The sequence below is a fragment of the Pan paniscus genome, chromosome 21 (genome assembly GCF_029289425.2).
Source record: "Pan paniscus chromosome 21, NHGRI_mPanPan1-v2.0_pri, whole genome shotgun sequence".
Taxonomy (NCBI): Eukaryota; Metazoa; Chordata; class Mammalia; order Primates; family Hominidae; genus Pan; species Pan paniscus.
The window spans coordinates 35,133,222-35,156,631 of NC_073270.2; the positions used below are offsets into that span (position 1 = coordinate 35,133,222).

The window sequence follows — 23,410 nt, forward strand, 5'->3', positions numbered from 1 at the left end:
AGACTTGGAACTGACCTAAATGTCCAACAACGATAGACTGTATGAAGAAAATGTAGCACATATACACCATGGAATACTATGCAGCCATAAAAAATGATGAGTTCATGTCCTTTGTAGGGACATGGATGAAGCTGGAAACCATCATTCTCACTGAACTATTGCAAGGACAAAAAATCAAACACCACATGTTCTCACTCATAGTTGGGAATTGATCAATGAGAACACATGGGCACAGGAAGCAAAACACCACACACCACACATCAGGGACTTTAGTCGGGTGTTTGAGGGGGAGGGATAGCATTAGGAGATATACCTAATGCTAAATGATGAGTTCATGGGTGCAGCACACAAACATGACACATGTATATATATGTAACAAACCTGCACATTGTACATATGTACCCTAAAACTTAAAGTATAATTATAATAAAAGTAAATAAATAAATAAATAAACCCAGAGCTCCAAAAAAAAAAAAAAGAAAAATGGTTCAACTCCATGAGATGAATGCACACATCACAACTAAGTCTCTAAGAAAGCTTCTGTCTACATTTTATATGAAGATATTTCCTTTTTCACCATAGGCCTCAAAGCACTCACAAATATCCCTTTGCAGATTCTACAAGGAAAGAGTTTCCCATCTGCTCAATGAAAAGAAACCTTTACCTCTGTGAGATGAATGCACACATTACAAAGCAGTTTCTCAGAAACCTTCTGTCTAGTTTTTATGTGAAGTTATTTCCTTTTTTCCCATATGCCTCAAAGCGCTCACATATATCCCTTTGCTGATTCTACAAAAAGACTGTTTCCAGACTGCTCAATCAAAAGAATAGTTCAACAGTGTGAGATGAGTGCACACATCACACAGAAGTGTCTCAGAAAGTTTCTGTCCCATGTGAAGACATTTCCTTTTTCACCACAGGCCTCAAAGCATTCACAAATATCCCTTTGCAGATTCTACAAAAAGACTGTTTCCAACATGCTCAATCAATAGAAAGGTTTAACTCTGTGAGATGAATTCACACATCACAAAGCAGTTTCTCAGAAACCTTCTTTCTAGTTTTTATGTGAAGATATTTCCTTTTTCACCATAGGCTTCAAAGCGCTCAGAAATATCCTTTTGCAGATTTTACAAAAAGATTGTTACCAAACTACTCAATCAAAAGAAAGGTTCAACTCTGTGAGATGAGTGCACACATCACAAAAAAGTTTCTCAGAAAGCTTCTGTCTAGTTTTTATGTGAAGATATTTCCTTTTTCACCATTGGCCTCCAAGCACTCACAAATATCCCTTTGTCGATTCCATAAAAATACTGTTTCCAAACTGCTCAATCAAAAGAATAGTTCAACTCTGTGAGATGAATGCATACATAACCAGGAAGTTTCTCAGAAACTTCTGTCAAGTTTTTATGCGATGATATTTCCTTTTTCACCATAGGCCTCAAACTGCTCACAAATATCCCTTTGCAGATTCTACAAGAAAAGAGTTTCCCATCTGCTCAATGAAAAGAAACGTTTACCTCTGTGAGATGAATGCACACATTACAAAGCAGTTTCTCAGAAACCTTCTGTATAGTTTTTATGTAAAGATATTTCCTTTTTCACCATAGGCTTCAAAGCGTTCACAAATATCCCTTTGCATATTCTACAAAAAGACTGTTACCAAACTGCTCAATCAAAAGAATGGTTCAATTCTGTGAGATGAATGCACACATCACAAAGCAGTTTCTCATAAACCTTCTTTCTAGTTTTTATGTGAAGATATTTCCTTTTTCACCATAGGCCTCAAAGCGCTCACAAATATCCCTCTGCAGATTCTACAAGAACACCATTTACAAGAATTTCAATCAAAAGAATGGTTTAACTCTGTGAGATGAATGCACACATCACAAAGTAGTTTCTCAGAAAGCATCTGTCTAGTTTTTATGTGAAGATATTTCGTTTTTCACCATAGGCCTCAAAGCACTCACAAATACCACTTTGCAGATTGTAGAAGAACAGAGTTTCCAGACTGATCAAAGGAATGAAACGTTTAACTCGGTGAGATGAATGCACACATCACAGAGCAGTTTTTCAGAAACCTTCTTTATAGTTTTTATGTGAAGGTATTTCCTTTTTCACCATGGCCTCAAAGCGCTCACAAATATCCCTTTGCAGATTCTACAACAACAGAATTTCCAAACTGCTCATAATTAGTTTTTAGGACCAACATGAGCATTTAGACACACTGCTTGTGGTGCAGCACACACATATTATCCACACTGAAATTAGGAATTCAACTGAAGTTCATGTAGAGCCGAAAATGTGAATATTTGGGGGACCTCAGAGATGATCTAGCTCACTTTATTTTGTAGAAAAGAAAACAGTTTCAGGGAAAGGGCATGCATTGCCTAAGGTGATTCAGCAGCTTTGGCACAGAAACACAACACACTTAAAGTGATTCTTCAGGTTTGGAGCAGAAACGCAATATAATCTCTGTTCTTTTGCTTCTCAGATCCAGAATTTTTTCACAATACTGACCTACATATGTTTCTGATTCCTTATTTTTTCTTTCTAAATTTTGCCAGTACTGTCTAATGAAGATCTATTCTTTACCCTAAATATTTAAATTCATTACCACTATTGTCTCTTTATAAGTAAAATTACTTGTTGCTATTATAAATGATTATTCAATCACTTTTCATTTTTGGGGGGTTCAGTACAAAGTTAGTAACAAATAAACACTATTGGCCTTGGCAATCTAAGAGGATCTCAAGTCCTCCAGGGCACGTCAGGAAAAGGCTAAATGACAGCTGTGCTGCGAGTGGACATAATACAGCTCTCATACAGACTATTGAGTATTTGATGTTCTTCAACAATTTCATTAATCTTCAGTATTTTTCCTCTTTGAAGTGAAAGTCTGCTATGACTTTCAAGTTACTTTTGAAATAATTATAGATTCACAGGAAGTTGCAAAAGGTACAGGGATGTCTTAGGTACTCTTCACTAATTCCAGTGGTGACATCTCACATAGCTATAGAGCATTATCAAAACCTGGAAACTGACATAGGTACAATTCAGAAAGCTTACTCAGATCACAACCGTTTTGTATGCATTCATTTTTGTATGTGTGTATGCATGTGCGTGTGTTCTGTGCATTTTTATGTGGTGTAGATCTCTGTAACTACCACTTCCACAGTCAAGATACAGAACTGTGGCCTTACCACCAGGCTCCAACTTGCGATCTTTGCTGACACTCTGACACGTTTTCCTCCACCCCTTCCCCTTGGCAACCCCATAGCCTGTTCTCCATCTTTACAATTTTATTTCAATACTTTATATAAATGTAATTGTACAAAATCATATTTTTAAATGGAAAACACAAGTCACAGATAGTTTTGTTAGCACTGTAAAATAGTCTTTAACATTCATTTGTTTTATGTTCTATTTGTCTCAAAAAATGTGCTTTGTTCTTTCCCATACTTTCTGATATCAGGATAGGAAATCAATACCAAACAAAACATTTCCATTCATTTTTTTCCACAGCTTGGTTTTCACTGTTGTTGCCCAACATTTATTGTTCCATTTACTCTTTCTCTCTGTTTTCCATCACATAAAAGTAACTTTGTGTTCTTTATCTCTTCTAAGAAAATTTGGTGATGAGTCTTTAATGTGACGCCTGGACCACCCTTGTTTTGATTTTGTGTTATGGGTGTTCTTTTGTGTGATCGTTCTCATGGAGAGTCCTTGTGAAGCTGGGCTTTTCCAGTGGTTTTTCAAAATGGAAATAGATATTTAACAAACCAAACACAAAATGACCTTGCTCCAGGAATGCATCATTTCTGAGAAAACACTACCTCAGAACTAGAGATTGTGAATATTACTCATATTATCCTTTACTCCCTTTCATTAAAACTATATTTTTTTACACATTTGTATAACTCAGGTAATGAAATTTGATACTAAGTGATTGCCTACCAATTACAATTAGTGTTAACGATGCTACTGGGAGGCCACCCCTACAGTGGCTGCGCCGAGTTTAGGGACTTGCTAGCTTTGCTAAGTTACATGGGATTGCCTACATATTAAACGGAGGTGGGGGACTGGTCTGAGGACGCAACGGCGCCGCCCTGGCCCGACATGGAAGCTACAGACCGGGCCCCAGGCACTGGGCAGCCGAGAGCCGGAGGCGGGCGCACGACGGCGGACGACACCGCAGCATCCAGCGAGTCACCGCCAGGGGCACGCGAACCCCAGGACCGCGGCCACGAGTGCTGCCAGACAGGCCGCGTGGCGGGCTTCCGGCCCCGGACACAACCGCGACGCGCGCCGGGCAGGCGGGTGGCGGGCCGGCGAGGAGGACTGTGCCTTGGAGGGGTGTTGGGGAGGAGGGGCGCTGCAGCGGCGGTGGGCCGGTCGTCGGGCAACCACCAGGGGCGTCGGCGAACCGCGGCGACCGGGACACGCTCCCCCACCCTCTCCCTGTCGGACCCTTCCTACTTGCCTTCCTCCCCCCTGCAACAAGCCCACACTACCCACGACGCGCGACGGCGACGGCACGGGACCTTCCACCCCGCCAGGGCCAACGAACCCCGCACCACGAGCTGCGTGAGGCACCAGGGAGCCCCCGAGGGAGGAACCCGGACCGCAGTGGTGGCCACAGGAACTCGGCCCCAGCCGGCTCTCTTCCCTCTCTGTTTTCACGGGTGGCAGCGCCGCCCTCTCTCTCTTCCTCACAGCCGGGAGCCCCCCTTCCCCATGCCACCCGATGCGTGACCACACAGGGCCTGTAGGGGGAGGAAGAAGGGGCGGGCACGGCGGCAGAGGAGGGCGGACGTCGCCGGTCTGCACTTGGGGGGACAGAGGGCCCCGGCAGGCCATGCCACGGAACCCCCAGCCGTACACCCCAAGGAGCCCGGAGGCACCCCCGGGGACTATTGATCGGCAAGCGACGCTTAGACAGGCATAGCCCTGGGAGGAACCCGCGCCGCAAGTGCTTTCGAAGTGTCGATGATCAGTGTGTCCTGCAATTCACATTAGTTCTCACAGCTAGCTGCGTTCTTCATCAACGCAGAAGCCCAGTGATCCACCGCTAAAAGTCATACAAGGTGGATTTGGCGAGGGCGCTCCCAACACCGGGAGGCCCTACTGGCACAACAGGTCCCCCAGAGGGTTTACCTCAGGCCGGCCATTCAGACAGCAACGGGACCAGACTCCAGAGAGGGATCGGAAGGTTTCACAACACAGGGAGGCGGTGCCGACCACGGGGGGGCGAACACTGACAGCACCCCACGGGCGCCCGGGGATTCCCGCTCCCACAGCGCAGGGCACAGGCCACACGCACGGCACACGTGCAATGGCACGACGGCCGCCGGTAAATCCCCCAGCGGCGTCAGCGGCAACACGCAAGTGGGGCGCAGCCCCGGCCGGCTGAGGGGACGGAATCAGCGGGGGAGGCGAGAGAGGGGCGGGCCCCTCCCGAACGGACTCCCCCGAGGGCCCACCGCACCCGACCCACGTGCAGACGGGCGACCCCCCAAGGGGTCCTTAAACCTCCCCGCCAGAGCGCGCTAGGAACCTGGACGGCGGGGGCGGATGAGGAGGTGGGGACAGGCGTCTGGCCCCCGACCCTCGAGACGCCCTAGCGGGAAGGCTGGGGAGAGCGAGCGGGCCAGGCCGGGCCCGGTGGCGCGGTGTGGCAGAGGAGAAGATGGTGGCAGCGGCAGCGATGGGAACCCGGCCGGCCCCAACGGGAGCCGGCGGGATGGGGCCGAGCCAGCGGGACAGGGCGGGACGACAGCTCCGGCGGGGAGGGCACCGAGACCCCCACCCCGCCGGGACGCCGAGAACCATCCCCGCACCCGCTGACACACACGTGGGTGCCACGCTGACACATGGCAGGTGGCCGCTCTCCGCTGCTCACCAGACCGGCAAGGCGTCCAGCCCGCCCCACGACACACACACACGGTTTCCTCCCCGTACACGTGTCTCTGTCTCCCCCCTCTCCCTCCCGAGTTCTCCGGCTCTGGGGGCAGGCGAGGCCGTGCAACGAACAAAGGGCACGACCCCGCCCACGCACGCGCCGCACGGGGAACAAGGTCTGCCAAGGAGGAAGGAGGCGGCGGCACCGCCAGGGCTTCACCGCCGCGGCTTCGCTCTTCTCCATTAATGATCTCTCCGCAGGTTCACCTACGGAAACTTTGTTATGACTTTTACTTCCTCTAGATAGTCAAGTTCGCCTGTCTTCTCAGCGCTCTGCCAGGGCAGTGGGCTGACTCGGCGGGGCCGATCCGAGGGCCTCACTAAATCATCCTATCAGTAGTAGTGACGGGCAGTGTGTACACAGGGCAGGGACTTCAGGTAAGCTTATGACCCGCACTTACTGGAAATTCCTCCTTCATGGGGAATAATTGCAATCCCCCATCCCCATCACGAATGGGGTTCAGCAGGTTACCCGCCTCTGCCACGTAGGGTAGGCAAACACTGAGCCAGTCAGTGTAGCGCATGTGCAGCCCTGGACATCTAAGGGCATCACAGACCTATTATTGCTCAGTTTCCGGTGGCTGAACGCCACTTGTCCCTCTAAGAAGTTGGTGGACGCCGACCGCTCGGGGGTCGTGTAACTAGTTAGCATGCCAGAGTCTCCTTGGTTATCGGAATTAACCAGACAAATCACTCCACCAACTAAGGCCATGCACCACCACCCATGGAACAGAGAAAGAGCTATCAATCTGTCAATACTGTCCGTGTCCGGCCGGGTGATTTTTCCCATGTTGAGTCAAATTAAGCCGCAGGCTCCACTCCTGGTGGTCCCTTCCACCAATTCCTTTAAGTTTCAGCTTTGCAACCATACCCCCCCGGAACCTAAAAACCCAAAGACTTTGGTTTCTTGGAAGCTGCCCAGCGGGTCATGGGAATAACGCCGCCACATCTCCAGTCGGCATCGTTTATGGTCGGAACTACGACGGTATCTGATCGTCTTCGAACCTCCGACTTTCGTTCTTGATTAATGAAAACATTCTTGGCAAATGCTTTCACTCTGGTCCGAACTGCGCCGGTCCAAGAATTTCACCTCTAGCGGCGCAATACGAATGCCCCCGCCCGTCCCTCTTAATCATGGCCTCAGTTCTGAAAACCCAGAAAATAGAACCGCGGTCCTATTCCATTATTCTTAGCTGAGGTATCCAGGCGGCTTGGACCTGCTTTGAACCCTCTAATTTTTTCAAAGTAAACGCTTCAGGCCCCGGGACACTCAGCTAAGAGCATCAAGGGGGCGCCAAGAGGCAAGGGGCGGGGACGGGCTGTGGCTCGCCTCCCGGCGGACCGCCTGCCCTCTCCCAAGATCCAGCAACTAAAGTTGCTGCAGATTTTAACTGCAGCAACTTTAATATATGCTATTGGAGCTGGAATTACCGCTGCTGCTGGCACTAGACTTGCCCTCCAATGGATCCTCCTTAAAGGATTTAAAGTGGACTCATTCCAATTACAGGACCTCGAAAGAGTCCTGTATTGTTATTTTTGGTCACTACCTCCTCGGGTCGGGAGTGGGTAATTTGCATGCCTGCTGCCTTCCTTGAATGTGGTAGCCATTTCTCAGGCTCCCTCTCCAGAATCCAACCCTGATTCCCCTTCACCCGTGGTCACCATGGTAGGCACAGCGACTACCATCGAAAGTTGATAGGGCAGACGTTCCAATGGGTTGTCCCTGCCACGGGGGGCGTGCGATTAGCCCGAGGCTATCTAGAGTCACCAAAGACGGTGGTACCTGACCCCCCAAGGCCGGGGCTGAAAAGGGGCTGACCGGGTTGGTTTTGATCTGATAAATGCACGCATCTTCCCCGCGAAGGGGATCAGCGCCTTTCGGCATGTATTAGCTCTATAATTACCACAGTTTTGCAAGTAGGAGAGGAGAGAGCGACCAAAAGAACCGTAACTGATTTAATGAGCCATTCGCATTTTCACTGTACCGGCCCTGCATACTTAGACATGTATAGCTTAATCTTTGAGACAAGCATATGGTACTGGTAGGATCAACCAAGTTGGTATAAAGCGGCCTCCAGGCCTTGCGAGGATGAGCCCGGCGTCCCAGTCGCGAGGATGGGGCAGCAGGGCGGGCGACTGGGCGTGTAGGAGGGAGGGAGCAGCTCGGGGCGGTGGGAGGGGGGTGGTGGGGCGGCGAACCGGACATCCCATACATCCACACTACACAACACCCCCCGATGGGCTCACCACTCCCGACCCTTCGAGCCCACGTGCCAGGAGGCAGACTGCCCGACCGGTGCGCGGCAGCCGCGAGGGACCGGTGGCCACTCGCGCGCGGCGGGCGCGGGGCGGCCCCGACGTTTGGGCAGCGAACGAGAGGCGGACCGCGGTGCCCGGGGTCTCACCGCCAGCGGCCTCCAAGCACCAAGGCGGCCCCGCGCGGCACCTGGAGCAGCCGACTTGCCTTCGGCGGGCCCGCGGCTCCCACACCGCCGCCGCCATCGCGGCCAGCACCCGGAACCCTCTTCCCTGCGCACGCTGCAGGCCGACCCCAAACCTTCCGGGCGCCCACCAGGCCCATGCGGGGCACCGCCAACCTGGTCCCGAAGGCGCGCACCCGGGGACATGGACAACGAGCCAACCAGTGGCCGGCGGCGGCGCCACACAAGGCGGAGCCGGGTTTGGTCCCAGACGGGGCCACCACAGCCTAAGCCGGTGAGCCGCTCGGGGAGAGAGGATCCGCGGACGGGGAGGGGGGCACAGACAGGCAGGGCCAGGGACCCCGAGGGCAAGGGCACCCGGGAGCCCGCAGAGGGGCGGCTCAGGGAGAAACCTCAGGCAAGGCCGGGCCACCAGGAAAACACGGCCACCGCCACAGACACTAGGGAAGTCCCGTGGTGCCCCGCCTAGGACGCCGGACGGCCCTCGGCACCCACGGAGACCCGCCTCACGAGCCCAGGTCCCGCCATCGGGATCCAGAAGCGATTTCAGCCACAAACCCAACTCCAGGGCCACGTTGCTCGTTTCTGGTCCATCCTCCGACCCGGTCAAGCTCTGGGAGACCGGCGCGCCCCCCACTTGGGACACTTCCCATGGCCAGGCGGCCCAACGCCCTGCCACGCAAACGCGGTCGTCGGCACCGGTCGCTGCTCCTCAGGGGAGCGGGCGGAGAGCCGGCTCGCAGCGGAGCGGGTCACGAGCTTGACGGAACGCCGGGCACAGCCACCGCTTGCGCAGCCTCCCAACCGCTAGGACGCAGGCCCGGCCTGGCAGGATCCTCCCCCGACTCCGAAGGGGGAGGCGCGGGCCACACAGTAGGCGACGAGACGCCCTCCGTCCCCACCGCTGAGGCCAGGGGAACCCTCGCTCTCCCCACCTCACCCCTTCGAGGGGGAAGTGGAGGAGGGTCCTCTGCAAGCGAGTCATTAAGGCAGCGCTACCATAACGCAGAGAGAGGCGGCAGGCAGGGGGATCCGGTACCCCAAAGGCACACCTCTCGGATAGCTAGAGAAGGCTTTCTCACCAAGGGTGGGTCACAGTCCCCCCCCGCCAATCGCCCCTCGTCGGGCCCGCAGAGGCACTCAGGGACGCCTGGGGAAGTGAGGGGGCCCGCGGTACCAGGAAAAATCTGCGTGCGACATCTTTGAGCCTTCGCGGTCTGGGCGGGGGGCCTGGCCGCTCTACGTGGGTGCAATACCCCAAGTGCCCCCCCGCCCACCCGCCTCCCTTCTCCCAGGCAAAGCACCTCCAAGTACATCCACACACAACCTGTCGGAGGCAGAATGGTAGCCCCTTGGCGGCAGGCCGGCGCACGCGTCACCTGCCCAAGCCCACCGCGATCGCTCACACGGCCCACGCCCACCCGCCAGAGGGTAGCACGGGACCCGCGCTTGCCAGACCAGGCGGCGCCCTTCTCCGCGTGGGAGGGGCGCGTCTCAGTCAACCGCCTCGACCCCTACACCAACGAGCTCCCTCAGGACCCACTCGCGGACATCGCGGTGGTGAATGGAGGAGGGGGAGCTGGGGGTGGGAACCACACACCACCGCTCGGCCTCCGGCACCTGAGTGATAAGCCGGCGGGGGAAGGGAGGGAGCCGGGCGTGGTACGCTCACAACTGTCATCCCTGCACTTTGGGAGGTGAGGGAAGGTGGATCCCTCGATCCAAGCCTTGGCAACATGGTGAAACCTCGTCTCCAAAAAAATACAAAAACTAACTGGTTTCATAACCTGGACTCAAAGTTAGTAAATAGATAAATAGGCTGGGCGCGGTGGCTCACGCCTGTAATCCCAACACTTTGGGAGGCCAAGGCGGGCAGATCAACGGGGTCAGGAGATCGAGACCATCCTGGCTACCACAGTGAAACCCCGTCTCTACTCAAAATACAAAAAATTAGCCAGGCACTGTGGTGGGTGCCTATAGTCCCAGCTACTTGGGAGGCTGAGACAGGAGAATGGCGTGAACCCGGGAGGCAGAGCTTGCAGTGAGCCGACATCACGCCACTGCACTCCAGTCTGGGCAACAGAGCGAGACTCCGTCTCAAAAAATAATACTAATAAATAGATGAAAATAGAAAATTAAAAAAAAAAAACGTAGCTGGCCGGGCGCAATAGCTCACGCCTGTCATCCCAGCACTTTGGGAGGTCGAGGTGGGCTGATCACCTGAGGTGGCCAGTTCGAGACCCACCTGACCCACATAGAGAAATGCCGTCTCTACTAACAATACAAAATCAGCCGGGTGTGGTGACACATGCCTGTAATACCAGCTATTCAGGAGGCTGAGGCAGGAGAATCGCTTGAACACGGGAGGTGGAGGTTGCGGCGAGCCGAGATGGTGCCATTGCACTCCAGCCTGGGCAACAAGAGTGAAACTCCGTCCAAAAAAAAAATTAAGCCCTGTATTCTATTATTTTTACTTCCTACCCTGAGAAGAACATAATACAACTGTTGTCTGTCTGCCTGCCTGCCTGCCTGTGACAGGGCCTCACTCTGTCTTTCACCCAGACTGGAGTGCAGTGACACCATTATGGCTCACTCACTGCAGCCTCAACCTCCCCAGGGTTAGGCGATTCCTCAAGGGATCCTACGGCCTCGGCCTCCCAAAGTGTTGGGGTTACAGGCGTGAGCCACCATCACCTGGCCTGAGTTAATACATCTGGTCTCACTACGTCTTAACCACACACCCATGAAGAACTCAAGTCAAGAGAGAGTCGGTAAAAGACTCTCAGCATTCTCTCCCAAAAGCAGTGAGGTGGATGGCGGCCGTGTGTCCCGAGCTCCTGTGGTTTCAGGTGACCACGCGTAGAGGAGAGATTTCCAGTGTTTCCAGAGAGGCGCTAGCCGCAGTCATTCGGGGCATCCGAGCACGAGATGGGGTTTCTGACAGCGACTTAAGGGCCAGGAAGGGCCTGAATCTGCCAAGGCCCGTGTCCCAGGGTGGGGTCGATGGAACCCAAGGTAGAGGGAGTCAGCGGTCCGCACGGAGAGAGCTCCAGCCCTAGGCCCCACTGTGCAGACCGAATCAGAAGGAAGAGAGTCCTTCGTCCTACATACCACATCCCTCCACTGAACTTGGGAGCAAATCCGTTTTCCAACCATGAGGTGACTCTCGCTTTGCAATGGATCACAAGGGGCCGGGCTTTCCAGAGTCTGCAGGGTAAAGAAGTCATTCTGGCTCGGCCTCCCCCATCCCCTGGTAACTGGTGAGTTTAAATGAGCCAAGGCTGGCTGGGCCGGAGCTCCTACGGGGGGGAGGGGGGTGGGCAGAGTAGGGGGGTGCCTGAGGCACTGCAAAAATTGGGTCTGAGCCTCGAGGATGACGGTGCAGCAGGAACCCGTCCAGGCTGCTATATGGCAAGCACTAAACCACTATGCTTACTGAGTTGGGGTTTTCCTCGCAGAACACCTTTATGCAGAAGTACACTCAGAAGAAGCCATGTTTTACTGGCGACTTGTTCTTACCGCCCAGGAAAGGCCTATAAAGCATATAGACTCTTGAAAGGACACAGTTGTCCTACACCGCAATGAAAATACCTGCTTGCAAAATGTTGTGTTGATCTCAGCAAGCTTGCAGAAGGGGAACAAATCTTATCTCGTGGAGTGTTTAATAGGTAGAAAAGGCATGATGATATTGTTACTGAGTTTGGTGATTCAGCTTGCTTTCCCCTTCCATTGTTGGGACATGTACATTGCAAGACAGATCGGCTTGCCAAAGGATCAGAATGTGACCAAAAGAGGCTTAGTTTAAAGTCTTTCCTCTGGTATCCCTTTGAATCATTATGTGAAATAGGTGAAAGGCCAGATCCTGACCAAACATTAAATTCACATCTTTTCAGAACTTTAGCAACTGTCTGCCCAACTCTTGCACAACACAAGTACCTAATCATAGTCTATGTCACAGACAGCCTGAGACCTTTCTTGCGGACACACCCCAGGACACAACTGAATTAAACAGATTGAATTTAGAATCTTCCAATTCAAAGTATTCCTTGAATACAGATTCCTCAGTGTCTTCTATTGATTCAGCGTAATTTCACCTGATACTGTCCAACTGGGAACAGGAACTTCCATATTATCTAAACAGGTTCAAAATAAACCAAAAACTGGTCGAAGTTTTTTAGGAGGACCAGGAGCTCTTAGTCCATTAACCCCAAGTTTTGGGATTTTGCCATTAGGAACCCCAAGTCCTGGAGATGGATCCTATTTACAAAACTACACTAATACACCTTCTGAAATTAATGTGCCATCCACCGGAGCCCCTTCAAAAAAGTCTGTTGCCAGAATCAGCCAAACTGGAGCAAAGTCTGTCTTCTCACAGAGTGGAAATAGAAGAGAGGTAACTCCAGTTCTTGCACAAACAGAAAGTTCTGGTCCATAAATAAGTACAACACCTCAGGTATTGAGCCCCACTATGACATCTTCCCTAAATGCACTGCCTCGAGGAAATTCATGACTCTTTACTAGTGACAGTTCCACAACCAAGGAGAATAGGAAGAAATTAAAAAAGAAGTTTCCACCAAAAATCCCAAACAGAAAAACAAAAAGTAAAACTAATAAAGGAGGAATAACTCAACCTAACATAAATGATAGCCTGGAAATTACAAAATTGGACTCTTTCATCATTTCAGAAGAGAAAATATCCACAATCACACCTCAGATTCAGGCTTTTAATCATAAAAAACTGCAGCAGAAGGCTTGATGAGCCTTCTTCGTGAAAGGGGGAAAGGTTATTTAGCTTTGTGTTCATACCACTGCAAAGAAGTATAAATATTTTGAGCCATCTACCTTCTCACTACTGCAATACTGGTTGGGTACTGTGCCAAATTGGAAGGGTCTATTTTGAACTTTCAGAGTACATGCAAGCTGAAAGAATATTCTCAGAGGTTAGAAGGATTGAGAATTATAGAGTCGAAGGCATGGAAATCTACTCTACAACATTTTGGCATCTTCAAAAAGATGTTGCTCTTTCAGTTCTGTCAAAAAACTTAACAGACATGGATAAAAATCCGCCAGAGGCCTGGTGTGCTGCAGGGAACTGTTTCAGTCTGCAACGGGAACACGATATTGCAATTAAATTCTTCCAGGGAGCTATCCAAGTGGATCCAAATTGTGCTTATGCCTATACTCAATTAGGGCGAGAGTTTGTCTTAACTGAAGAATTGGACAAAGCATTAGCTTGTTTTTGAAATGCTATCAGAGTCAATCCTAGACATTGTAATGCACGGTAAGTGGTAATGAAGTGTGGAGACAAAGTCTTGTTGATGGTGCTGGTAGTCACTAATTTTTCTTGTTAGTTAGCTCTTTATTGTCATGAATTTGGTTACTAATACTTAGGGATGGTACATACTGGTCAATAACTTCAAACTAACATGTTTTCTTATGAAATGTATGTCTTTAACAAACTCTTCAGTTAACTAATGATAATAGAATATCAGATCCTTATGCTCAACAGTTTCAGTCTTCTACCAAACTTTTGCAGACACTGTAGTTGTGTTTTCTTTGTTTGTATGCTTGTTTAGTTTTGTTACTTGATTTGTTACTTTTTCTTCGAACACAGAAATGGTGATTGGGACAAAAAGTGCCTGGGAAATTGGAAAGGAATAGCATAATTCACTTATTGGATAATAGAAAAAAAAAAAACACTGAAAAAATTCACTAGTTTTTGCTTTTTGACAGTGTTCCAGTTTATTGAGTTACTATTAAGAACTTAGTATACCCTTTTATTTAGCAGTATCTCTGTTTTCCTTTTTTTACTTGTGTATAAGTAGACACATAGGAAATTACTATCCAGGTCATATTGTTATCAATTGAATAACATATGAAAAAGTTTGGTCCTACATCTGCCTCAACACCATACTTACTGTTGACATTTATTGTATTTTTCTGGACTGACTTAAAAATTTAAATATGAAGAGAAGGCCAGGCATGGTGGCTCATGACTGTCATCCTAGCGCTTTGGGAGGCCGAGACGGGCGGATCAGAAGGTCAAGAGATCGAGACCATCCTGTCCAACATGGTGAAACCCCCGTCTCTATTAAAAGTATAAAAATTAGCTGGGCATGGTGGCGGACACCTGTAGTCCTAGCTACTAAGGAGGCTGAGGCAGGAGAATCGCTTGAACCTGGGAAGTAGAGGTTGCAGTGAGCCAAGATTACACCATTCCACTCCAGCCTGGGTGACAGAGCGAAACGCCGCCTCAACAAAAAAATAAAATAAAATAAATTAATTAATAGATAAATATCAAGAGAAGTATAATTCTGAAGTCATAACTCTGTGGAAGCTTTTTTGTCAGATACGGTTATCTTTTGGGGTAATTATTATAGCAGTTGAGTTTTAACACTTGATTTGCTTCTAAATCTGAAGCATTACATTACTAAAACATTTTTTTGATTTGTGAATATATTGTTTAATGGATTATATCTCATTTTGCAGTAGTAGTTGCAGTGTCTGAAAGATTGCCAAAAAAATAGTGCTAGTTTTGCTGACAAATGTAACATTCAACTTACCAATACTGCCTTCTCTTCCGATAGGTATGTTCTCCGTAATACTTTAAGAACTCAGTTCTTCATAAAACTTGTGTTGTTTTTGCTTTTTTCCCAAGTCTGGTTGAACCGTGTGTTGTTCTTTTTTAAAAGTGCATTGTCTGTTCAGCTATTCTGTAGGAGTCGCATTCTTAAAAACCTTAACCATATCAAAAATTGTGTTTAAAGGTGGATTATTCAGATTGGCCAGCTTTTACTAGGAGGAGTTTAAATGCTGACCTATTTAGGTAACTCTAAATACTGAGCAACTTTATTCTAACTACAAAATAGATAGCCTTTCTTTTGTTTTCACTTTCACTATTATTAGCACTGGGTTTAATATCTTTTCTTCATCTAAAACACAATTATAACCATATATAAAGCCACTCAAATAAAGCAGATATATTGTGCTTTAAAAAAAATAAGAAAGAAAAAAAAGAAGTCATTATGTGGCACACAATAAGGTGTGACTCGAATCTAGAATCTCCAGTGAAAACCAATGAAACAGGGTCAAACCCCGTGTGTACTGAAAATTAAAAAATGAGCCGGGCGTGGTGGCGCTGAGGCAGGAGAATCACTCGAACTCAGGAGGCAGAGGTTGCAGTGAGTTGAGATCACGCCACTGTACTCCAGCCGTGGGGGACAGAGCAAGACTCCATCTCAGAAACAAACAAACACACAAAGCCAATAAAGGTGTTTCACTCAACGTGTCAGGCTCAGGTCTCTTGACAGGATACATCCAGCACCCAGGGAAACGTTGAGGGGTGGGGTGGAATCTATTTTGTGGCCTCAAGGAAGGGTTTGAGAGATAGTCTCGCAAACGTGACGGCCTAAGGAAGCCCCTCCGCCCAAGAAGCGATATACATTTGTGCCCTGTAGCCACCCACCAGGGAGAATCGGGCTCTCTACAGACCCCTCAACCCCCACCCCACCCCACCCACCCCGCCTCGTGAAATGAGCTCTTGCTCCGTCAGGCTCTATTCACGCCCTGTGGTTTTGTAACCTCCAGTGTGTATGCGTGTGTTGCGGGGTGGGCTGGGCGCGGCTGTGGGCAGAGGAGGGGATAAAGCTGCGGTGTTCCGCGGGTTCCCGGGACGTGGGACGTGAGTGGGGTAGCCAGAGCCTAGTTAACTCATCGCCTGTCAGGACGTCTCCCCTCCTGGTCCCCTCTCTGACCTGCGCTCCACATCTTCGCAGTTCAGTGGCGACCTCGTGGGTGGAAGTCGCCATCCCTTTCTACTTTAGCCGACGAAGGCCGGGCTCCCAAGAGTCTCCCCGGAGTCGGGGCCTTGGACAGGCTCACAAGGATGCTGACAGCGACGGTTGGTGACGGTGATGTAAGTTGGAGGCCTCGGGCCAATGCAGAGGTATCCATTTGACCTCGGTGGGACAGGTCAGCTTTGCGGAGTCCCGTGCGTCCTTCCAGAGACTCATCCAGCGATAGCAAGCATGGTCCCGAGGATCCCAGCTCCCAGCAGAGGCACTTTTGTTCACACAGAATCCTGGGCAGGAAAGTTCTCAGCAGGTTTAGCCCTCCTAGCCAAAAAGTCAAAGCCACTTCAGGGATTTTTTTTCCAAAGAGCCAGTGGTTCTACAAGGGGTCATGGGTAGTTGTGGAAATGGAGAGACGTGTTTGGAGATACATATTTGAGACAGAACGGACGTGGCTCGGCCACAGTTCATGTAGAACATGAGCAGATGCACATTAAGAAAACCCTCCCAGCATCCTAGGTGAACAGAGGTATGATTTTTTGAGACAGTCGAGGGAGACGCAACCCCAGATTTTATGGTTGGATCTTTATTAATATGTAATAGCTATGAGGTATCCACATCCAGAAATCAACTCACCAGTTCTGTACAGCATTCTGTAGGGAGATCAAATCTGGGATGTCTAAAGTTAAGAATTCAGGTCGGGGTAATGGATTAGATTAGATGTACTTGAACTTATTTTGCAAAGAAAGAGAGGGCAGGAGATAGCGAGAGCCAGAGAGCCGGCGAGAGAGAGAGAGAGAGACAATGACAGAGACAGAGAGAGACAGACAGAGAGACACAAAGATACACAAAGAGAGAAAGACAGAAAGAGAGAGAGAGACAGACAGATAAAGACACAGACAGAGAAAAACAGAGATGGACAGAGACAGAGAGAAACAGAAAGAGACAGAGACAGAAAGAGAGAGAGACAGACAGAGAGAGACAGACAGACAGGCAGACAGACATGCAGAGAAAGAGAGTAAGACAGAAGGCAGACACACACACACAAACAGAGACAGAGACAGATGGACAGACAGAGAGAAAGAAAGAGAGAGATAGACAGAGAGAGACAGAGAGAGAAAGACAGAGACAGACAGAGGGAGACAGAGAGAAACAGAGACAGAGAGAGAGAGAAACAGACAAGGAGAGAGAGAGACAGACAGACAGGCAGAGAAAGACAGTCAGAAGACAGACACAGAGAGAGACAGGCAGAGAGAGACAGGCAGAGAGAGAAAGACAGAGAGACAGAGACAGAGAAACAGACAGGCAAAGAGAGAGAGAAAAAAACAGACTGGGAGAGAGAGAGAGACCTACAAACAGACAGACAGGTAGAGAGAGAGAGAGAGACAGCGAGACAGAGAAAGAGAGATACAGACAGACAGACAGACAAAGAGACAGACAGAGAAAGACAGAGACGGACAGAGAGAGACAGAGAGAAACAAAGAGAGAGAGACAGAGAGAGAGAAAGAGAGAGAGAGAGAGATGGGCAGAGAAAGAGTAAAACAGAAGACAGACACAGTGAGAGAGACAGGCAGAGAGAGACACACACAGAGACAGAGAGACAGAGAAAGAAAGAGACAGACAGAGAGACAGACAGAGAAAGAGAGAGATGGACAGAGAGAAACAGAAAGAGAGAGAGACAGAGAAAGAGACAGAGACAGAGAGAAACAGACAGACAGGGAGAGAGAGACAGACAGACAGACAGACAGAGAAAGTGAGTAAGACAGAAGACACAGTGAGAGAGACAGGCAGAGAGAGAGAGAAAAATAGACAGGCAGATAGAGAGAGACAGAGAGAGAGAGAAGATGGAGAAAGAGAGAGACAGAGAGAGGAGGAGGAAGGGCATGCTCAGGAAATAATTACACATATTTTATAACGCTTTTGAACCCGTAAACGGTGGCCGGGGTGTGCTTTGAAAACAGCAACAACAACAGCAACAAGAGCAGCAGCAGCAAGAGCAGCAGCAGCATTCGCCTATGGATTTCTAGAACATAAGATGTTCTGAAGTCTAGTAAACATCAACCAGCTCTCACTATACGTTCAGAGATTCACAAAATCGTTAGTTAACAGCAGGAGAAAACCTCAGCTAACAAATCTTGGGGAAAATATGTGTATTCCTGAAAACTGGGGATTTCTACTTCATCTAAAAAGAAATACATAAGATAAAGGAAAAACACGAACAAAACAAAACAAGCCAACAAACACGGGCCAAGGCACTGTCCCTGGAAATCTTAAGTGAGCAAAGTATTAGTTTTCAGAAAGCATTTCAATTTTGGGCAAATACTAAGATGGCCCAGACTAGAGCTGTGACGTCATTCCCATTGTGAAACTATGCTGACCGGAGGGCGGAGAAACTAAAACATCATGATAAAAGGTGATAGAGACCCAGCCGGGGTGAAGCTTTCCTAGGGAGGGAGGCCTGAGGAGGGAAGCGGGGGAAAAACCCCACAACTGCCGACCCGCCCGCTTGCCCACGCGGGTCAAGGGCTGTGCCATCGGCCCAAGCTGTCTCTGGGGAAGTGGGACCGTGCCACCCCCATCTTCAAAAACCGTGGCCACTGAGTGAGGTCTGACGCCCACCGATGCAAATGTCAGCCTGGCAAGAATGAGATCGCCGGCAAGGGGTGGGGAAAGGGGAGAGAAGACGGAGGCACACCGCGGTGGCTCCGGAAGGTTTCCAAGCAGGGTGTTGGGAGGCGGGGTTGGGGGGGTTGGGGGGAACCCACCTAACTGACTCACTAAACGAAGATAAAGGGACGTGGGTAGTGGGGGGAGCCGGGGCGGGACTTGAAAATTAAACTGACCCCTCCTAAAACCCAAGTAGAAGAGTCTATGCGCATGAAAGAAACCAAAACACAAAGAAAACTAAAGCACTGATCAAAGAACAATAGGGCCCCAGCCAGGGCGGAGGTTCCCTAGGCAACGAGGGAGAGAGGGGGGGGTCTCCAGAAGGGAGAGAGAGAAACCGGTTGCCCCAGGCTCGGTGAAGTCGGCCAGACCTCTCTCCATGTCACCTCGACTTTCAATAACAGTGGTCGCTAGATGATGCCCAAAGACAACCGATGCCTGCAAGTGTCAGTCAGCACGGAAAAGAATGCATTTATTTATTTATTTATTTATTTATTTATTTATTTATTTATTTATTTAGAGACAGAGTCTCACTCAATCTACAGCCCGGGCTGTAGTGCAGTGGTGCGATCTCGGCTCCCTGCATGCTCCGCCTCCTAGGTTCAAGCGATTCTCCTGCCTCAGCCTCCCGAGTAGCTGGCATTACAGGTGCCTGCCCCACCGCGCCCGACTCAATTTAGTATTTTTAGTAGAGACGGGGTTTCGCCGTGTTGGCAAGGCTGGTCTCGAACTCCCAACCTCAGGTGATCCACCCGTCTCGGCCTCCCAAACTGCTGGGATGACAGACGTGAGCCACCGCGCCCAGCCTTAACCATGTATTTTTATGTCGAGGAGCTTGTCAGGGAAATACGAGAAGTAGGGACACCACACGTGACAGAGAGAAAAGTTTGAAAATGCCCCTTCCATCCAAGTGGGGACCCGGCCTCGACCTCCCGAAATCATACACCGAGTAGTGAAGCCTAGCAAGGCCCGTCTGTCTAGATTCCTCTCGGCCTCTCTAAGCAGGCGCTTCTCACTTTCGTGGACGGGGCAGGGCCCTCCCCGGCAAAGGGGCTCTGACAGACTGACAGAGAAAGAGACAGACATAGAAAGACAGAGATGGACAGAGAGAGACAGAGAGAAACAGACAGACAGGGAGGGAGAGAGACAGAGAGAGAGAGAGACGGATAGAGAGAAATAAACAGAAAGAGAGAGAGAGAAAGAGAAAGAGAGAGAGACAGACACACACAGAGACAGACAGAGAGAGACAGAGAGAAACAGAAAGAGAGAGAAATGGAGAGAGAGAGAGAGAAAGGGAGGGAGAGAGAGACAGACAGAGAGGCAGAGAAAGAGAGTAAGACCGAAGACAGACAGAGTGAGAGAGACGGGCAGAGAAAGAGAGAGACAGAGAAAGAAAGAGAGACAGAGAAAGACAGAGATGGACAGAGAGAAACAGAAAGAGAGAGACAGAGATAGAGAAAGAGAGAGAAACAGACAGACAGGGAGGGAGAGAGACAGAGAGAGAGAGACAGAGAGACAGAGAAAGACAAAGACAGACAGAGAGAAACAGAGAGAGATGGAGAGAGTGAGAGATAGAGAGGGAGAGAGAAACAAAGAGGGGGGAGAGAGAGACAGACAGACAGGCAGAGAAGGAGAGTAAGACAGAAGACAGACACAGTGAGAGAAACAGGTAGAGGGAGAGAGAGACAGAGACAGAGAGAAAGAAAGAGACAGACAGACAGAGAAAGAGACAGACAGAGACAGACAGAGAGAAACAGCAAGAGAGAGAGACAGAGAGAGAGAGACAGAGGGAGAGAAACAGACAGGGAGAGAGAGAGACAGACAGAGAGAGAGAGACAGACAGACAGGCAGAGAAAGAGAGTAAGACAGAAGATAGGCACAGAGAGAGAGAGAGAGAAAGAAAGAGAGAGAGAGAAAGAAAGAGAGAGACAGTCCAGGCGCGGTGGCACAATCCTGTCATCCCAGCACTTTGAGAGGCCAAGGCGGGCGGATCATGAGGTCAGGAGATCGAGACCATCCTGGCTAACGCGGTGAAGTCCCCTCTGTACTAAAAATACAAAAAATTAGCTGGGCTTGGTGGCGGGCGCCTATAGTCCCAGCTACTCGGGAGGCTGAGGCAGGAGAATGGCGTGAACCTGGGAGGTGAAGCTTGCAGTGAGCCAAGATGGCGCCACTGCACTCCAGCCTGGGCGACACAGTGAGACTCCGTCTTGGAAAAAAAAAAAAGAAAAAGAGAGACAGACAGACAGAGGAAGAGACAGACAGAGACAGACAGAGGGAAACAGACAGAAAGAGAGAGAGACAGAGAGAGAGAGAAACAGAAAGGCAGGGACGGAGAGAGAGAGACAGGCAGAGGAAGAGAATAAGACAGAAGACAGACACAGTGAGAGAGACAGGCGGAGAGAGACGGACAGAGACAGAGAGAAAGAGAGAGACAGACAGAGATGGAGAGAGAGACAGAGAGAAACAGACAGAAAGAGAGAGAGACAGAGAGAGAGAGAGACAGAAAGGGAGGGAGAGGGACAGACAGAGAGAGAGACAGACGGGTAGAGAAAGAGAATAAGACAGAAGATAGGCACAGAGAGAGAGACAGAGAGAGATAGTGAGAGAGACAGACAGAGAGACTCAGAAAAAGAAATACAGACAGACAGAGAGACAGAGACAGACAGAGAGAGACAGAGAGAAACAGAGACAGACAGAGCAAGAGAGAGAGAAACAGACAGAAAGAGAGACAGAGAGAGATAGAGAAACAGAGAGGGAGGGAGAGAGAGAGAGACAGACAGGCAGAGAAAGAGAGAAGACAGACACTGTGAGACAGGCAGAGAGAGAGAGACAGAGACAGAGAGAAAGAAAGAGACAGACAGACAGACAGAGAAAGAGACAGATAGAGAAAGACAGAGACGGACAGAGAGAGACAAAGAGAAACAGACAGAGAGAAGGTCCTAGCCCAGTAGCGATACAGTGACTTTTCTTTCATTTTCTTTCTTTTCTGGTTTTCTTTTCTTTTCTTTTCTTTTTTTTCTTTTCTTTCTTTCATTTATTTATTTATTTATTTGGAGACCAAGTCTCATTCTGTCGCCCAGGCTGTAGTGCAGTGGCGCCATCCTGGGTCACTGAAACCTCCGCCTGCGAGGTTCAAGAGATTCTCCCGCCTCAACCTCCCGAGTAGCTGGGATTACAGGTGCCTGCCCCACTGCGCCCGACTCGGTTTCGTATTTTCAGTAGAGACGGGGTTTCACCATGATGACTAGGCTGGTCTTGAACTCCTGACCTCGTGAACCACCCACCTCGGCCTGCCAAAGTGCTGGGATGACAGACGTGAGCCACTGCGTTCAGTGTACAGTGCCATTTCTTAGAAATCACTCATGGGAATACACACTTATAGGTCATGTGTAGAGATTTTATTTATTTATTTGTTTATTTATTTATTTATTTATTTATTTATTTATTTGCACGGGAAGCTGGGGGGACGGAGTTTCGCTCTTGCTGCCCAGGATAGAGTGCAATGGCATAGGGGACTCAAGGAGTTAACCTATGGCAGAGAGGACACGTCATTCTGAGTGTAAAGGCCGCAGCAAAAAGTGTCAGGGCCCATGCTTTTAAAGGCTGAAATCCCGGCGGATCACGCGCTGTTTGTGTCTTACTTTCAAAGGGTCTCTCTTTAGGCCAAGCAGGCATGGTGCCTCACGCCAGTAATCCCAGCACTTTGGGAGACCGAGGCGGGAGGAAAGAAGGAAGGGAGGAAGGGAGAAAATAAGAAAGGCAGGAAGTCAGTCAGGCAGGAAAGAAAGAAAAAGAAAAAAAGAAAGAAAGAAAGAGAGAAAGAAGGAAAGAAAAAAAGAAAGAGAGAAGAGAAAGAAAGAAAGAAGGAAAGAGAGCGAGAGAAAGAAAGAAGAAAGAAAGGAAAGAAGAAGAGAGAAGAAAAAAGAAGAGAGAAAAGAAAAGAAGAAATGTAAAGAAAAGGAAAGAAAAGAAAACGGGGAGGGGCATATCTCCTTGACTGGTGACTACCCAGGATACAGCTGACTTCGACCTGTGGGGCCTCAAGTGATCTTCTCCTTGTCTCAGCCTCCTGAGTAGCTGTGACTACAGGTGGGTATCAGCATGCACAACTCATCTTATAACAATATTATGATTATTATTGACACAGAGTCTCGCTTTATCTCAATAATTGCCATGGTACGATGTCAGCTCACTGCAACCTCGGCCTCCCTGGTTCAAGCAACTGGCCCGCCTCTGTCTTCTGAGTAGTTGTGATTACAAACCTATGCCACCAGGCCTAGCTAATTGTTCTATTTTTCGTAGAGATGGGGTTTCGCCATGTTGGCCAGTCTGGTCTTGAACTCCTGGCCTCAAGTGATCCACCCGCCTTGGCCTCCCAAAGTGCTGGAATGACAGGCGTGAGCCACTGTGCCCGGCCCAGATAATCTTTTAATAAATTGTAGAGAAGGGGTTTCGTCGGCAGCTGGGTGGAGGGTGGGGTGGGTTTTACTCAGACTACGTACTGTGAAAAGTGTAAATTAGTGTGGTTTTTGAACTAGATGTGGAAATTGT

At 49.4% G+C, this 23,410-nt stretch overlaps 1 non-coding gene and 2 pseudogenes across 1 annotated transcript; 2 read left to right on the forward strand and 1 right to left on the reverse strand.

The window, feature by feature from the left end:
• Nucleotides 1-4,925: 4,925 nt before the first annotated feature.
• LOC112438865 (5.8S ribosomal RNA) lies at nucleotides 4,926-5,077 on the reverse strand. Its single transcript, XR_003027179.2, has one exon. It is a non-coding gene; the product is annotated as a 5.8S ribosomal RNA (ribosomal RNA).
• Nucleotides 5,078-6,886: 1,809 nt separating this feature from the next.
• LOC106634428 (dapper homolog 3-like) lies at nucleotides 6,887-11,458 on the forward strand (annotated as a pseudogene).
• A 314-nt stretch (nucleotides 11,459-11,772) lies between these two features.
• LOC129394870 (cell division cycle protein 27 homolog) lies at nucleotides 11,773-13,114 on the forward strand (annotated as a pseudogene).
• The last annotated feature ends 10,296 nt before the right edge of the window (nucleotides 13,115-23,410 follow it).